At 40.2% G+C, this 17,296-nt stretch overlaps 1 protein-coding gene and 1 long non-coding RNA gene across 3 annotated transcripts in view; one reads left to right on the forward strand and one right to left on the reverse strand.

Moving 5' to 3' along the window:
• Positions 1-7,557: 7,557 nt before the first annotated feature.
• Positions 7,558-14,713, reverse strand: LOC111844749 (uncharacterized). The gene is made up of 4 exons (XR_002838459.2): positions 14,670-14,713; positions 14,377-14,495; positions 11,773-11,919; positions 7,558-8,146 (listed from the first exon to the last, which is right to left on the reverse strand). It is a non-coding gene; the product is annotated as an uncharacterized lncRNA (long non-coding RNA).
• The window catches only part of LOC111844748 (poly(rC)-binding protein 4-like), a 39,976-nt gene continuing 37,161 nt past the window's right edge, over positions 14,482-17,296 (forward strand). The window contains exon 1 of one of the 2 annotated variants that reach the window (XM_072713010.1): positions 14,482-14,620. The gene's annotated coding sequence lies outside the window, so the exon portion shown is untranslated. The remainder of the gene's footprint in view (positions 14,621-17,296) is intronic. The other variant, XM_072713011.1, reaches the window with a different exon arrangement.

Genomic DNA, 17,296 nt, shown 5'->3' on the forward strand with positions numbered 1-17,296 from the left:
AAAAAATAAAGGAAACAGTTTTTTTCTAATGTTTTTGTCATGTACTTTGCCTGAATTTGTGTATTATTGTAAAGTATATGTTAGATACTGAAAATGTTGGACAATTTTTACTAAATAAAATGTGATTATTGGACATACTGTTAATTAGGGGTGCCACTTGAGATTTTGGGAGCCATGAAATGTTATCACATTGGGACCCCAACCCAAAACAGTCCAATTACGTTCCAAATATTTTAGGGCCCCTGTCACTCAGGGGCCCTTGGTATCATCCTACTGTAGCTTCCCCCCTTCACAGCACCGCTGCCATTACAGTGTACTCTTAAATAAATGTGTCTGTTTACTCATCAAATTTCACAACAAGGTTTGTTTCACCTTGACTGGGAAGTGCTGGATGAGTCTGTGAGTGAAATCTGAGGTGAGGTGTATTTATTAAACCATCCCTATCTCAAGAGGTATTGTGTTAAGTTAGGACAAGGAGACAGGGGACTTTAGTATGCCTTTTCCACCAGTGTCACCCCCCTGCCCCGTGGGGGGGTAGCAACCCTGAAGGGTACCCAGGCTCTGCAGGCTCACTGCTGCTGCCAGTTTTCTTAGTTAACAATTACCCATCATGCATTGCTATGCACAGCCAAGGATTTATATATGCAGAAGTAAGAAATGTCCCTCAGAATGTGTCCCTTTGGGCATGAAACACTTCAGTAAATATGTAAATTTAAAAAAAGCATCACCCAGCATGATGCGCGTGTTGCAAGTAGTTTAAATGAAAAAATTCATAATATCCTCATGCTTTACTAAAAAAAAAAACATCTTGATTGAAAATTTTTGGGCTGCTATGTTTTAGAAAGAAAAAAAAATTATCAGGCAGATATGGTGACAGTCACGTTCCTTAAAAACGTTATGATAAGGAACATAATTACATTACTTTGATAAATATATATTTTTTGGAAAATGTTTTAATGTTTTACTTGAATTTTAAAGATGAAAATGAAGCTTACATTGCTGAAGAAAGCCTTTTAGAAAAAGATGGAATTATAGAGACCATTTGCTTAGGTTGACAACCTTTAACGTTCTGTGTGTAGGGCTGGAAATTCGGAATTGAATTAATAACAGTACAATAGAAAATCATGAAAATGACTATCATAGTGATGACTGATATTCTAGGCCACAGCTATCATCATTATATGTCATTACATGTGTTTTTTGAAAACCAATTAGTCGATTCTCCAGACTATGACCAGCAACGTGTGCCAACCAATAGTTTATATGAGGTTCAATTAATAACAAAATGATAAGGAAAAGATGGAAACTAATTAGAAGCTAGTGAAGCCAGTGATTACCGAGAGCTTTTCCATTACTCTACCAGTCAGGAGGCCCCAATGTCTGTGTTGCAAATAGGTCAATGTAGAGGGTCTGAATTCACGTGAAAAAAGCAGGCACCCCTAATTGTGCATTCAAAGCCAAGGCTGCCGATTCCGCCTGAATGCATTCAAAAGTTCAGAACTCCAGAGACAATCCAGTGCTAATGCATGTACATGGCATGTAATTCAGAGAGGAAACAAAGAGCTGGATCTGCTAATTGGGCTCCGCATTTCGTCAAACGTCAGGAAAGCGCACTAAGGCACTGGATATTTTATGGGCAGCTGCACATTAGTAAAAACCCACCTGACATGATTTTATTGACTTTCATGTCAATGAAAAGGGGGGAATGTCTGTAAATAAATCAAGGTGTTTCAAAATTCTTGAAGATCATTTAAAAAAAATTGAACCTTTATTGGTCTTGGTAAGTCTCCATCTTTGAATTCTCAGATTTTTTTCCGTTCTACATGATCTTGATCTCTAATGTAAAAAACATTAAAAAGAACACTGCACTAGAACTAGAGGATATACAATATGGTCTTCAGGGTTTGAGACACACCTTGTCAAAACATAGCCATCAAATCAACATGAAAATGCAATAGAAGTATTACACTGCCACTGTATCCATAAATACACTTCATGCTATTTGATATAATACATACATATATTTCAAATGATATCAAAACATTTCAAGCAATACAAAGTTAATGAAATACACACTATGTCAGACTTTCAGTGAGAGTCCCTGAATAAAGGCCTTGATTTTTTGCATTGTCTAAACTGGTCCCTCAACTATGTAGCAGTTTATGTGATAAACTCCTTTTATCTTTTATTTCCTTTATCTTTTATTATCTTTTATTCAGGCATCATAGTTCAGTTGTCTTGGCAACATCATGTCCAAGCTTGTCCACCTTGTTTGATTAGGCTCATTGTACTCCTCGTTAGAATTGTGTATGTAACTCATACTAGTCCATGAACTGATGCTTGGGTTAGTGTCGCTCCAAAACTGACCTTCAACCATCTGTGAAAACATTTTAAATACTAAAAATGACTGAAAGGAAGGGAGGCATAATTTTATTTTGCAATTGTTTAGCAGATGCGTATATTCAAAGCATTGTGAGGAAGTATCCCTGGACCAACTGGATTTAAATGCCTTACTCAGGGGTCCAATGGTGGTATTACTGGAACGGCCGGATGATTTGAAGCAGTGACCTTCTATTCAGACCCACAGAGTCCTAACCTCCAGAGCCACACATCGCCTCGTCATAATAAAGTATTCTATAGTGGCAGTGGATTCACAGAAAAATATGCTTCTCTTGTTGGTGTGTGTTGAGTCACGGTTGAGCAATTAGCATGAAAGTAAAGGCAGTGGACAAAGTAAGCTGAGCTCTTACAAGGTTTTGTGGGTTTTTTTTTTTTCTATGAAAGGCATATGCAAGAATATCAATACAACTCAAATCAAAATAACATGATTGAAATGTGGATCTATAAAATTCCCCATGTAAAAAGGAGAATACATTATAGTACATAAATAATAATATCTATTATTGTGTATGTATTCTCCACCGGATTCCGAAATCTGGATTAGCCACACAATTACATTAGCAACTGTAAGCAATTGTGAATCTTACAATTTCATTACAAAAGTATCAGTCCTTGAAGTCTCTTAAAGTCTCTTAAAGCTTCAATCTTGTAATAAGCTGTTTAACTCTCTGAAAGGGAGTATTAAACGTTTAAAAAACCTCTGAGTAAGTCTGCCACAAAATTTTTTAAGTTGTACTCAGAAGATGAACAGTTTGTCAAAGAGACAACAGGTTAAAAATTCTGCCACACAGCTAAAATCAATATACACTCCCCTAAAGGATTATTAGGAACACCATACTAATATGGTGTTTGACCCCCTTTCGCCTTCAGAACTGCCTTAATTCTACGTGGCATTGATTCAACAAGGTGCTGAAAGCATTCTTTAGAAATGTTGGCCCATATTGATAGGATAGCATCTTGCAGTTGATGGAGATTTGTGGGATGCACATCCAGGGCACGAAGCTCCCGTTCCACCACATCCCAAAGATGCTCTATTGGATTGAGATCTGGTGACTGTGAGGGCCATTGTAGTACAGTGAACTCATTGTCATGTTCAAGAAACCAATTTGAAATGATTCGAGCTTTGTGACATGGTGCATTATCCTGCTGGAAGTAGCCATCAGAGGATGGGTACATGGTGGTCATAAAGGGATGGACATGGTCATAAACAATGCTCAGGTAGGCCGTGGCATTTAAACGATGCCCAATTGGCACTAAGGGGCCTAAAGTGTGCCAAGAAAACATCCCCCACACCATTACACCACCACCACCAGCCTACACAGAGGTAACAAGGCATGATGGATCCATGTTCTCATTCTGTTTACGCCAAATTCTGACTCTACCATTTGAATGTCTCAACAGAAATCGAGACTCATCAGACCAGGCAACATTTTTCCAGTATTCAACTGTCCAATTTTGGTGAGCTCGTGCAAATTGTAGCCTCTTTTTCCTATTTGTAGTGGAGATGAGTGGTACCCGGTGGGGTCTTCTGCTGTTGTAGCCCATCCGCCTCAAGGTTGTGCGTGTTGTGGCTTCACAAATGCTTTGCTGCATACCTCGGTTGTAACGAGTGGTTATTTCAGTCAAAGTTGCTCTTCTATCAGCTTGAATCAGCCGGCCCATTCTCCTCTGACCTCTAGCATCAACAAGGCATTTTCGCCCACAGGACTGCCGCATACTGGATGTTTTTCCCTTTCCACACCATTCTTTGTAAACCCTAGAAATGGTTGTGCGTGAAAATCCCAGTAACTGAGCAGATTGTGAAATACTCAGACCGGCCCGTCTGGCACCAACAACCATGCCACGCTCAAAATTGCTTAAATCACCTTTCTTTCCCATTCTGACATTCAGTTTGGAGTTCAGGAGATTGTCTTGACCAGGACCACACCCCTAAATGCATTGAAGCAACTGCCATGTGATTGGTTGATTAGATAATTGCATTAATGAGAAATTGAAAAGGTGCTCCTAATAATCCTTTAGGTGAGTGTATATATATATATTTTTTTGCTAATCCGTGAAGAAAATAAAAACCCGATTCTGTTGACAACACAAAATAAGTTCATGTTAAGTTCATGTAACATGGAAGAATGTTTCCCCATCCTGGAGTTTGTAAAACTGAAAACACTACATTTGGGAAAAAAGGTCTAATGAGACAAACCTTTTGGCCAAAAGACAAAGAGTCAGATCCTATGAAAATTCAGTACAGAGTAAAGTCACTGCAGTCAAGTACAAGGCAAAGTCTCAGTCTGCTTTTCAACAAGAGCTGTGTAGCTTGTTAGGAGCAAAAGGTTTGAATAACACGCAGGTAAATAACCTGAATCTGGCTGAATATTTGAGGCAACTTTCAAACATTTATTGTCCATCAATAATCTCATTAACCTGCAGCTGCAGCTATTAAACAACAACATCATCCTGCTGTGCAAAGCTGACAGGGATCTTAGAAGACAGATGTGTTTACATGCAGTTTGCTTCAAAATGAGTAATTTATTTACTAAGTGATCATTGCATTAACACCATACAGAATAAAGGGTTTGGCACCATATATTTTAGCTTTTTATCAGACATAAACATGATTATTAATGCAAAGAATAACAGGTTATGGGCCTCACTGTTTATGCTGTGATGCAGCAAAACAATTGTTCATATCTAGTCAATGAGGGTCAGCAGCAGGACTAAAACCAAAAGTCACATGAGAGAAGTCGATCTGCTCTGCTCCTTCATCAAACTGTGTTATGCAAAAAATATCTATACTGTGGTATTACTGTATGGTGTTCCAATTTCTGAACACGGCAGTAGTGACTGCTGGCTGCTATACAGACAGAATAATGGTGGCAATAACATGACAGTAACTGGAGCAAATGAGGCTGAAGTTACATCCTAAATCACATGTGGGGAAAATAAGGGGTAGAGGAGAGGCTGTCCCAGCTGTGGGATTCTCGGTGAAGACTGTGAGATGAGCGCAGGGCAGAGACCCGGCATTTCAATCCCAGTCCCAGCTGTGGGATTCTCAGTGAAGACTGTGAGATGAGCGCAGGGCAGAGACCCGGCATTTCAATCCCAGTCCCAGCTGTGGGATTCTCATTGAAGACTGTGAGATGAGCGCAGGGCAGAGACCCGGCATTTCAATCCCAGTCCCAGCTGTGGGATTCTCAGTGAAGACTGTGAGATGAGCGCAGAACAGAGACCCGGCATTTCAATCCCAGTCCCAGCTGTGGGATTCTCGGTGAAGACTGTGAGATGAGCACAGGGCAGAGACCCGGCATTTCAATCCCAGTCCCAGCTGTGGTTCTCAGTGAAGACTGTGAGATGAGCACAGGGCAGAGACCCGGCATTTCAATCCCAGTCCCAGCTGTGGTTCTCAGTGAAGACTGTGAGATGAGCACAGGGCAGAGACCCGGCATTTCAATCCCAGTCCCAGCTGTGGGATTCTCAGTGAAGACTGTGAGATGAGCGCAGGGCAGAGACCCGGCATTTCAATCCCAGTCCCAGCTGTGGGATTCTCAGTGAAGACTGTGAGATGAGCGCAGGGCAGAGACCCGGCATTTCAATCCCAGTCCCAGCTGTGGGATTCTCAGTGAAGACTGTGAGAGGAGCGCAGGGCAGAGACCCGGCATTTCAATCCCAGTCCCAGCTGTGGGATTCTCAGTGAAGACTGTGAGATGAGCGCAGGGCAGAGACCCGGCATTTCAATCCCAGTCCCAGCTGTGGGATTCTCAGTGAAGACTGTGAGATGAGCGCAGGGCAGAGACCCGGCATTTCAATCCCAGTCCCAGCTGTGGGATTCTCAGTGAAGACTGTGAGAGGAGCGCAGGGCAGAGACCCGGCATTTCAATCCCAGTCCCAGCTGTGGGATTCTCAGTGAAGACTGTGAGATGAGCGCAGGGCAGAGACCCGGCATTTCAATCCCAGTCCCAGCTGTGGGATTCTCATTGAAGAGACAGAGAAAATCAGGAAACATAGTAAGCTGTGGGGACTCTCCATTCATTTCTATGGGCAGAACCCTAATCCAAGCTATGAGAACCTTAACCCCTACCCAGCCATAACCTTAACCATAAGTAAACAAACAAAATACAAGACTTTTGACAGTTTTAGTTATTTGGTCGCAAATACATATTTTTATAAATATTAAGATCATCATTGTGGGGACATTTTTTCGGTGTGCTCGGAGGGTCACAGAAAGGTTAGGGCCTGCCAAAGCAACAAAAGGACTAAAGGCATTTCCTGCAGATTTTTATCACATTTTGGGGATATCTGATCCCCACAATGTAATAATTACAAAAACAAACATCAAACAAACACACACATACACATATATAAATAATGTATGTATGTATATGAAAGTGTTTGACATTTGCAGATATGGGTTCAAAAAAGGTGCCATGGATGGTCAGAGACTGAATTTCTAGACAGTTTCTTGTGGACACCGGCATATGGGCAATGCATCAGCTGTACTTCTCAGAAGGTCCTCTGGGGATTCTGCTCATAATTCAGTAACACCTTTTTTCTTGTTTTCCAATCCTTCATGTCTTTCTCTGGCTAAAGCAAATCTCACCGTTTTATTCTCACCAAAAGCTCAGATCCTTCCCTCTCCCTCCCTCTCCTCTCACACACTAGCCCTTGTGGTTTTCTCTGAAGGTTGCACCGTTACACACCCAGCACACCTTTCTAAGCTCATTCATCTTCTTGCCATCTTTTTTTTGTTTCTGTAATTGGACACATCAGTGATTTTTCAAACCACTCAGTCACCAGCCTTCAAAATGAGGCCCCTTATGCAACAAATAGACACCAATACCACAGGAAACATGCTGTCAAAGGCAATATAAAGCAGAGAAAGACCACAACTGCAGCTCATGTAGCCAAACACTGAACATTTTCTGACATATCATGGTATTGCCAGAAGCAAAGGGCACTTGCACTCTTCAATGTCAACCCAACCGCTTTCTGATTTCTGTTCTGGATTTGGATTTACTTTGGATTTTGGAAACCCCCAGGAACACCAGATGTTGAACATAATTCAACACTGGTGTTTTGTTGTAGCATCAGTAAAACAAACTCACAACTCATTTACATGTTTGTGTGGTACAGAGACACGTTTTTAAATTAGAGATGAGAGACAGAGAGATTAGATGGAACTTTATTGATCCCCAGGGGGAAATTAGGATGTTACAGCAGCACAGCAGCAAAAACAGGAACAGAAATAGGAAAAGGGGCAGAATAAATGAGTATAATTAAAGGTAAAAATAAATTTACAGATGTGAATAAATTAAATGTACAGATGTGCAAACATATGAGAAATAACCATTATGTGTCTGTGTTACAATGAAACAAATACTACATACAGACAAAACATAATGGCCAACTGGTTGAGCCTAGAGCAGTTTTACAAACAGTGGTAGGAAGGAGCAAGTTTGGCAATGTGGACAGTCTGGCAGGGAGCTGGGAGGGAGCAAAAACGCACTGGCTGGTAAACACTGAAGCAGAGGGTGTCCAGGTTTGAAGCCCCACCCCTCATTGTCATCCAAGTGTACCTCCTAGGTTCCTGAAGGCTTACACCACATCTTCAACTTGGATGGTGACTGAGAAGACTTTGTCTGCCAGAAGTCACCCACCATTTGCTCAGTCTTCCTGTGCTGCAGATGAGGTTCACCACCCTCCCTCATTACAGCCCATTTGAGATCTTCTGCAGATGGCAAGTCTTGGATTGGTACTGAAACCAAAGATGTAGAAGGAAAGCAGGAAAATTAAATTAAACACATCTCTATAAATACTTAAAGTTTAAAATGAAAATAATGGAGAAAAATTGCTATCTGAACTATTACATGTGGTGGTCACTTGCTAGCAGAACATCAGAAGAATAAAAGCACGGCAACAAAAGAGCAGGAATAATCTGGTGCCACAGCAGGGAGGCGTGAAAAGGAGGCTTTTGGTTGCTAATTAAATTCCTCTCCGGCTGCTTTTAAAAACCTACAACTACTTTTTCTAGCCGATATTTTATTCCAAACCACCAAAAACAAATTAAAAATTAAAATAAAAGAAATTATTCAAGCACTTTTGTCCTATTTTTTTGTCAATGTAGACTATGGCAAAGTAAAAACAAGACATATTTCATAGTTAGTTGGCATTAACTGATTTAAATATGAAAACTGTCATGAATTTATACATATATTGTGATTTAATATATTCATTATGGCCTTTGGATGTATGTATAACATAAAATATGATTCTACTGTGCGTGGTTTTCCACATAACATTAATTATCAGTCCATTTTCTGTAACCGCTTGTCCTATTCAGGGATGTGGAGCCTGTCCCAGAGGCTACGGGCATAAGACAGGGAACCACCCCAGGGTATACTCACACACCAGTCAGGCAGCCACATACACCTACAGTACGGGAAGTTCAGTAATGCCATTTAACCTCAGCATGTCTTTCGGACTGTGGGGAGAACATGCAAACTCCACAGATACTGGGCCCCAGATACTGTGGCAACCGTGCTAACTGCATCACTGTAATTTTAAGTATAGAATAGAATAGTAATTGATACTTTATTGATTCCCATGGGAATGTTGTCTGTGAAGGGCAGCCACCTGTTGGGGCACCCAGAGAGCTGGGGGTTATGGGCCTTGCTCAAGGACCCACAGATGTGTTGAGGCTGGGTTTGAACCGGCGACCTTGTGATTACAGGTACACGGGCTTAGCCCACTGAGCCACACGCTGCACCCTAGAAGAGCCGCTTTATTGTCATTCAGAACATACACTGTTAGTGCACATCATAAATGAAATTAAGTTGCCTTGACTCACCATCGGCCTAGCAGAGTGTGTTAATACCAGAAAAAACTTAAACGTAACAATATAAAGTCTACATTGAACATAAATAGGAAATAGAATATAAGTGGAACTAACATAAAATATATTAACCGCAGTATAGCAGCAAAAACCAGTGTACGTTACCGTTTTGGTTATAGTGCAAGACATATAGTGCAATTATTATAAGTATCAATCAAATAAACGTACTTAGAGGCAAAAAATAATGTATTTTTTACATTTTGAAAGGTCTGTAAACTTGAAGCTTTTTATTTTATGCATAAGATTATTATTGTGTGTTTACTATCAAGTATGCTATTCTATGAAGTTTTATCTTCATGAAATACACTGTTAGTATGATAAAGTGATATTAATTGCAGTTCACTTCATAAAATCTTATGGTCTTATGGCCAGCTTCTAGCTGCAACCTTTTTTTTCCAGCAAGGTAAAGCGGAAAGGTTCCACATTTCGGGAAGGTCAAAAGATAAAAGATGACAAAAGATGACAAGCACCTTCAGGTGGCTGTTCTGTGCATGATGAACCCATAATTAAGTGTAAACGAAGCATGACACTAGAACAGTGTGCTTCTTTTGCCGCAGGAAAGGGTGCTGCATATACTGTAACAGCGACCTGAGATGGAGAAAGTGGCTTTGCAGAGCTCACATAAATACCAGCGGTACTGCTGCAGCGCTAGGCGATCACATGATCTGCAGAGCATAATCGAGAGAAGTCGATTCATGGAGTTTGTTTTGGAGCATCAAAAGCCCAAGAGAAACTCACACATTTCAAATCTGCTTCACATTTTATTTATTTTCATTGGCATGTCAGTGTCAATGTATTATGCCTCTGTTGTAGACTTGGAAAATATTCAGTAGGCAAGCAAGCGATTCTGGTATGCTGGAAATGTTCTTTGCTACTTAGGATCGGTATTTAATCTATTCTTGATAATAATAAATCCATAGTAGGCATGTCACATAGAAAGCTCTACCAACTGTGCTTTTACAATAGTGAGAACTATCAGGATTACATTTTCTCAGCCCAAGGCTGTACATATCACTTGTAAGGTTAAGTGATCGTGCTAAACTTTTCACTTGGTCGTGATCTCGCAGATATGGCCCATCATTGCCGCTTCATTGCCGCTGTTAGAGCCACAGAGCATGATGAAAAGAATCTATCCATGTCTCCATGACTACAAACAAAGGGAAAATATGAACTGACTGGACATGGGAGAAAAGTAACACTGCTGCCACTATCAGGTACATAGAATACATACTGTAATATAGTTATACTATATAAACCATATAAGGACCTTTTTGAGACATAAAGGATGTTCTGATCCTTCATTCCCTTTGCATTACGTCTCAGGTTTCAGTCTGTCTTCGGTGTGGCCATTATGACATCCTAATCCATCTTCCCGCCACCTACACCATACAGGACAGGAGCCTGGAGCTGTCCCTAGAGCACAGGAGCTGAGCACCCAGGATGGTGGGATCCCAGAAGGAGTAAAGGTGCTGCTCACTTAGCCAGAGCATCTCCTAAAGGAAGGATTCGCACGGAACTATTTATAAGTGATTTTTCCTCTTGAAGTAGTGGGTTGAATGATATAAGAATAATTATTGATCCCCAAGGGGAAATTGTCTTTACGCCTCCCTCAACTTGCTCTTTGTAGAGTAAGTTGTGCACAAAGGGCAGCCACCCATGGCAGCGCCCAGGAAGCTGGGGGTTAAGGGCCTTTGCTCAAGGAGCCACAGAGGTGCTGAGGCTGGGTTTGAACTGGTGACCTTCTGATTACAGGCACACAGGCTTAGCCCACCGAGCCAATTAATTATCAATACAACTTTCTAGTAAGACCTAGGATCAACTGTCCAAAATTAAATATGTTTCATGTTAGGAATCTGCTACCTTTAGTATTCTAACTGCAAATATAACCTTTGTCAAAGTAAGCTTTGGGTGGGCTACTTTTGGCTAATTCTTCTAAGTCTAGCTCATGCATCTTTCTGCACTTAAACACATGTGGCAGATAATGTAGGATAAGAAGAGAATCTTTACTGTCACTGCACACAGATTCAGTAGCACTTCAGCCAGTGCTTGTTATGCCCCACTTGTAAGTGGCTTTGGTGAAAGTCATCTGCCAAAAGAATAAATGTTAATGTGAATCTAAGTACAACCCCAGAAAATTAGCACAATAGCACAGAAGTAGGACTTTGTGCACTTTGTGACAGTCACTTATCACTACTACACTTTCCCACATAAGTGAACACCCTGATCCAAACTAGCAAGCTAGAAAAAAAACATTATAAAAATGTAAATATTGGCTAAACTCAAAAGTGTGAAATAATAACACTTGTTAGTCTATGTGAACTGCTTTTCTGAGTGCTGCTGGACCTCTTTCGGTTTTTGAGGACACTACCCTTTGTAGGAAAGGTGCTCACCCCCCACCACTGTGCTGTTGCACCACACTTAGACTCCAGACTAATCCAGTCCTTGAAAAGGACACAGAGTCCACAGCTGCCAGGACTACAGGAAGGTACCTGATAGCCAGGCCCAGACCCCACAGAAGGGCCGGCCGGCCGGCCGGAGGCAGCCAGCAGCTGGGCTGACTCCTGCTGCCTCCCAGAGCATCTGCAGTGCCACTGCTGGCCCCTCGGTCCGGCTTGGTCTGTCGTGCAGAGGAGCTCCTAGTGTGATGGTGAAAGCCAGCAAAGACACAGCACACGTCAGATGGAGTGATTGCTAAACAAAGCACACTAAAGTAGAAATTACTTGTCTGTTGTGTATATATACATAGTTTTCCATATTTATATAATTTTGTGCACTTACACAACAATATTCAATGCAATCAATTAGGATCTAATGCATACTTGTACAGCTACATATTTTACAAAATGATTTTTATCAAATTCATCCTATTCATCCATCACAGATTCTGTAGCCTATTTGACGAACATAAGAGTGGACTTTATGATTTATTAAGCTTGAGGTCTGAGAACCATGATATTTGTAATTGCCTGATGAATTTTTAATTTACACAAAATGTGTGGTCTCTCTTTGCCTTTCTGTTTAAATTAAAATGATTAATGTTCATATGTCTGGAAAACAAAAATTAGTGACATATACCTGGCAGACCTAATCAAACATAGCCTTCAGTCTCCGTGGTATTGCTTGAATGTACAGTATATTCAAACCTGGTTGTCCTTTTATTATGTGTGAATGATGGACTTGTAGCAGAAAATGGATGAGGCATGGATGTGTTTCTGTTCATGTTGTGGCTTCTCTGTTTAGACTTGTTTCGTTTTACAGACAAACAAGCCTTCTCTGTCCTTGTGCCACAGGTACCACCTAGTCCATGAACAACGTGGTGAATAAAGAAATACTGCCAGGCTTCAAAACATTACGCAAGCCAGAATCAGAAAAGGAGCAGCCTACTAGCTTTCAGAATTAATGCTGCCTTCAATGTTCAACTAAATAATAACACGACCATTGAGTTTTAGTTTAAATACTAGAACTCATGGCCGTAGGTAGAAATTAGCAGGAGAACATTTTAAATTGAATTTGAGAAAACACTTCTTTACACAGCGTGTAATTAAAGTATGAGATAATCTTCCTGCTAGTGTAGCACAAGCTAAAACCCTGGGTTCCCTTAAATCAGAGCTGATTTTAACAACTCAGAGCTATTAGTTAAGTTCTCCCCAAACGAGCTTGATGGATCGAATGGCCTCCTCTTGTTTGTAAATTTCTTATGTTCTTATGTAGTTTAAAACAATAATGCATCTAAATGTGCTATCAACTCTATAATGATTAACTCTATAACACTAATCTTGCTCATGTGAGTGTCAAAAGGGCTACACATTTCACTCTTTGGCTAATTAAACCCATTTATTTAATATTTAATTAACTTAATTAACTTTTCAAGAGATTGTTGATAAATTAATTAATTAATTAATTAAATTAATTAACTTTTCAAGAGATTGTTGATAAAATCAAGTTCTGTTCATCAGCCAAATAGACACGCATATCGAGTATATGCCTTATTTGTGTGTCATTTATTTCTTGTATTCTTCCAGCTGAAGGTGGTCTGCTACCAGTCTACTTAAAAATACCCAATTGACATGTAGCCTTATCATGTTGCATCAAAATATTAGAACGAGCATATAACAATGCTTTTCTGGGAACTAATTTGACTGTATGTCGTGGGTCAAATCTCCAGGTTTGTGCATTGGAATACTGCCTCTGGTCTGTGAGCATGTTTAAAACAGTGCAATGCTGTGCAATTAGGGCAACTATTATCTCTAAAAACTGCCCACTGAGAATGTGAATATGGTCCTGCAGTGGGCTGGCATCTCATCTAGGGTGTGCCCGATCCCACCTGGCATAGGCCCCAAGCCCAAGACCAGGATGAAACATTAGAAGATGGGTAGATGTTGTAGGTTGAACCAAAAATTGCTCCATCTCTACAATAGGTTTGCCATGAGTCTATCATGCGAACACGTGATTACTAAGTGCGTAAAAGATTCGCTTTTCTCTATAATACTGTATAAGTCCTTGTATTAAGAAGTGTCAAAAATCGAGAGCATAATCCTCAGCATCATGAAAACTGTTTCAGTGGTCCACGTCATATTTTATTTTATGGTTCCTAAATTATATAGTAATAAATAATAGATTCTTCCGTATTAAACATTTTCATCATTTTAATTAGTCCAAAAAATATTTTCAAGGAGACAAATTTCCCGAAATATCCAGTGGGTGGCGATACATCACAAATATTGGGAAGTCAACCGCTGGGAGAGTTCAGACTTGGTCAGAGTCCGACCTGGACAGCCGTCAGCGATATGTTTAGTCGCATAACATAGCCTACATGTGTACTGGTACTGGTTGTTATTCAGGCGAACAATTCTTCAGTTGATAAAAAAAAAAAAAAACTTCCAGTCTACGATTGTGTATGGGTTAAAATCTTAGTATTAGTGTACAAGGTAGATTCCAATGAGCTGATGTGTTGTCATCGGGATACAGTAATTCGCATAAAGCGAGGTAAAACCCGGCGACGGATTTTTAATTTTTTATGTGCAAGAAATAAATGAAGACGGAGGAGTGAAGCCCTACATGGGTATGTCAGTTAGTTTGGCAGATGGTCTTACCCAGAGTGCATTGTTTTTATTCAGCCCCTCGTTTGTCTGTTGTAATTGGATCCCGACAGGGTAGTCCCACGCTCGCTGCTGCCTGTGTGTCCTCTTTCTGGCCCCCTCCCCATCTTACTCTGGTGACACGGTGACATCAGGATTATTTGTTATAGTCAAGACATTTTATTGTGGACAACAACCGGAGATTTACAGATATATCAGGATTCGTACTCTACTGATTTTATACTCTACAGCATAGCAGGTAAGAACGGACTTAATTTAAAACATTATCCATGCACTAAACCCCTTACTCTTTACATATGTCTCTTGGAACTCTTGGAAACGTTTTTTTGTTTTGTTTTGTTTTGTATTTTTTTGCAAACCCTGTGGTGCCACTTGCGTCGAAAAATACATTGTAGGTGGATTGATTGTATAAGGAAGTAGCCTCTGTACAATTGGCAATCTCCGCTACGGCTGCTTCATGGGTAAACTTTGTCTGTGGATATAAATTGCTTTTTACTAATCATTCAAGTATATTCAAGTATATTACCATTATCGTTAAAACGCGTCTAAAGTGCCGTTACAGTAGGAGCTTGGGGTGGCTGTGGTTCTGCAATATTTGTCTGCTTCTTAATAATAAATAGGATCCAGTCTGACGTGTGCGTGCCATACTCCAGTAAATAAATGCATTTAAATTAAATACAGTTTTTAATTAAATTGACACGTTACGACTGGTTTATCTCACCGTAATTTCAGATATTTAAAATTATACTTAAACTAGACGGGAACGATATAAAACGAAAAACGAAAAAAAAATCCACCCCCAAACAATGGCATTAGTTCTGGGATAAAAATGATTATTTCATTATAAGGCTTGGTGTCCTTATAATAATCGGGAGATCACGTAGCCAGCCTGCCGCGAAGATTTGGGTTCTCTGCGCTGAATTGCGTGCATGACATACTCATCACTCACTAGGACGTAATTACATTATGTTGACCCAAGTCTCCCGCGTCTGGCAGGACGGAAAGATCAATCAAGTTCAGAAAATGAACTGCAAAACACAAAATACAGTCTTCTTATATCCGTAGTGTTTCACCAAGGTTTTGGAGTGAAGTGATCAGACACATCACGATGTGCCTTGTGAAAAACGGCAAAACTCGGCTGCTAAAATGTTACCGGAGAGAATTAGACGGCGTTTGACTGATATTTTCCGGACGAGAGAAACGGAGAAGCGTTCAGTATGCGTCCCGTTATCCCTGCTGCTGTTTACACACGCTCTAAAATCTATCGGATACAGCACCCAAAATGGTTACATATCTCATTAATAAAACGATAAGCAAACCACAATACAGACAGACCAGGAGTGTTCGATGAGCTGTAGTTTAATTTTTTTTAGGGATGGTGCAGTCTTGCCAAGAAAAAAAATATTATAGTCAGCAGGACTGGGAAATTGCTTTAGGGGTCTTGTGGCACGTAATTTATAATCAAAATCCCGAAGGCAACAAGCCAGAAAAGCCTATCTTAAAATACTAGTAAAAGTATGGGTTTAATTGCAGCCTATGGCATTTGGAGTCCAACTACACGACCATTTTAGTTTCCCGTTATCAACTCTAGTTGCCTCCCAGTTAAAAAAAAATGTGGTTGGGTGAAATGGTGTTTTTGAATTTCCCATAGAGTGTATTTGTTAGTATGAGTGTGTGTCCTGGGGGACCCCTGCTTCATGCCCTCTTCTTCCAGGAGGAAAATCCAGGATCATTATGACCCATTACTGCATAAGAAGTTATGGTAGATGGATGGAGTTTGCTTGCAATGCAATTGGTTTAACATTAAAAGAACAGAAGTGAAAGATTGTTATTGAAATTTGATTTTAGGGTGTAAAATACTTTTAATTGCTACCAATCTTAAAACTACCCTAGACACATACAAATGTATCATTTATTGGTTTAATTATGATTCTCTTTGTAAGATTAGATGTCCTGGCAGGGGTATGTGTTGCTCCTGTATTGTAAAGCCTGGTGGTTGTGGTTGGATTGTCCTAGATGGTCCGGAAGCTCTGAGGGGTGAATTCCTGCCATAAACACAAAGTCTGTACTGTTAAGGGGTGGCCAGGGGTGACCCCCGCGCCCTGCCCCCTCCAAGTCCGTAAAGTCCACCCTCATGAATATAACTGCCCCCTGATGGCCATGGCAGTAAAAAAATTCTGCAGGTGCAATTGCATGAAAAATGCATAAATATGCATTTGACAGTGTATACAGAGTGTATTATTGCATAATTCTGTAGAATAGAAAATTAGAAAACTGTTTATTTAAAAACTACATGCCTTAATATTACACTGCAGGCACCTGTTGTAACTTTGTTTTGGTTCTCTGATACCCAAATGGCGTCATTTGTCATTCTGTCATCATGTTTATTTTGATGTTTCTGAAAGGCATCTAAACTGTAATTAACGATCACTCATAAAACAGTGACAAGCTGGGATATCAGTTCTCGACTGTTACTCTTCGTGGTTCTGCAATCCAGATAAAAGAGGCAATGCTTCCTTCCAGCTAGGCATTCTTAAGCATACACCCCACAGCAATGCAGTTGCTGTGCTTCCTCGTGAAAGGAAGGCAAGATTGGTGATGCTGGATGCTAGTGAAGCTGAGGGTTACAATTAAAGCATATAAACAATCTACACTGTGGAAAATTACATATACATACAGTACATGGACATTTCCAAAATAGTTTGTAGCTGGTAAAATGGTGACACAGGTAATCAAGATACATCATAATCTGTGGAATGCTCTGCAGAGATATTAAATGTTTTGATTATGGTAGAACAGCCATATTGTACAGACTGTTATACTGTACATAAAAATGGATAAATACAAAAATTTAACCATCCTGTAGGTGAACCCACAGCTTGGGTAAGGTACAATGTGTAATCAATTTTTTTAA

This window comes from Paramormyrops kingsleyae, chromosome 6 (assembly GCF_048594095.1).
Source record: "Paramormyrops kingsleyae isolate MSU_618 chromosome 6, PKINGS_0.4, whole genome shotgun sequence".
In the NCBI taxonomy this organism is placed as follows: Eukaryota; Metazoa; Chordata; class Actinopteri; order Osteoglossiformes; family Mormyridae; genus Paramormyrops; species Paramormyrops kingsleyae.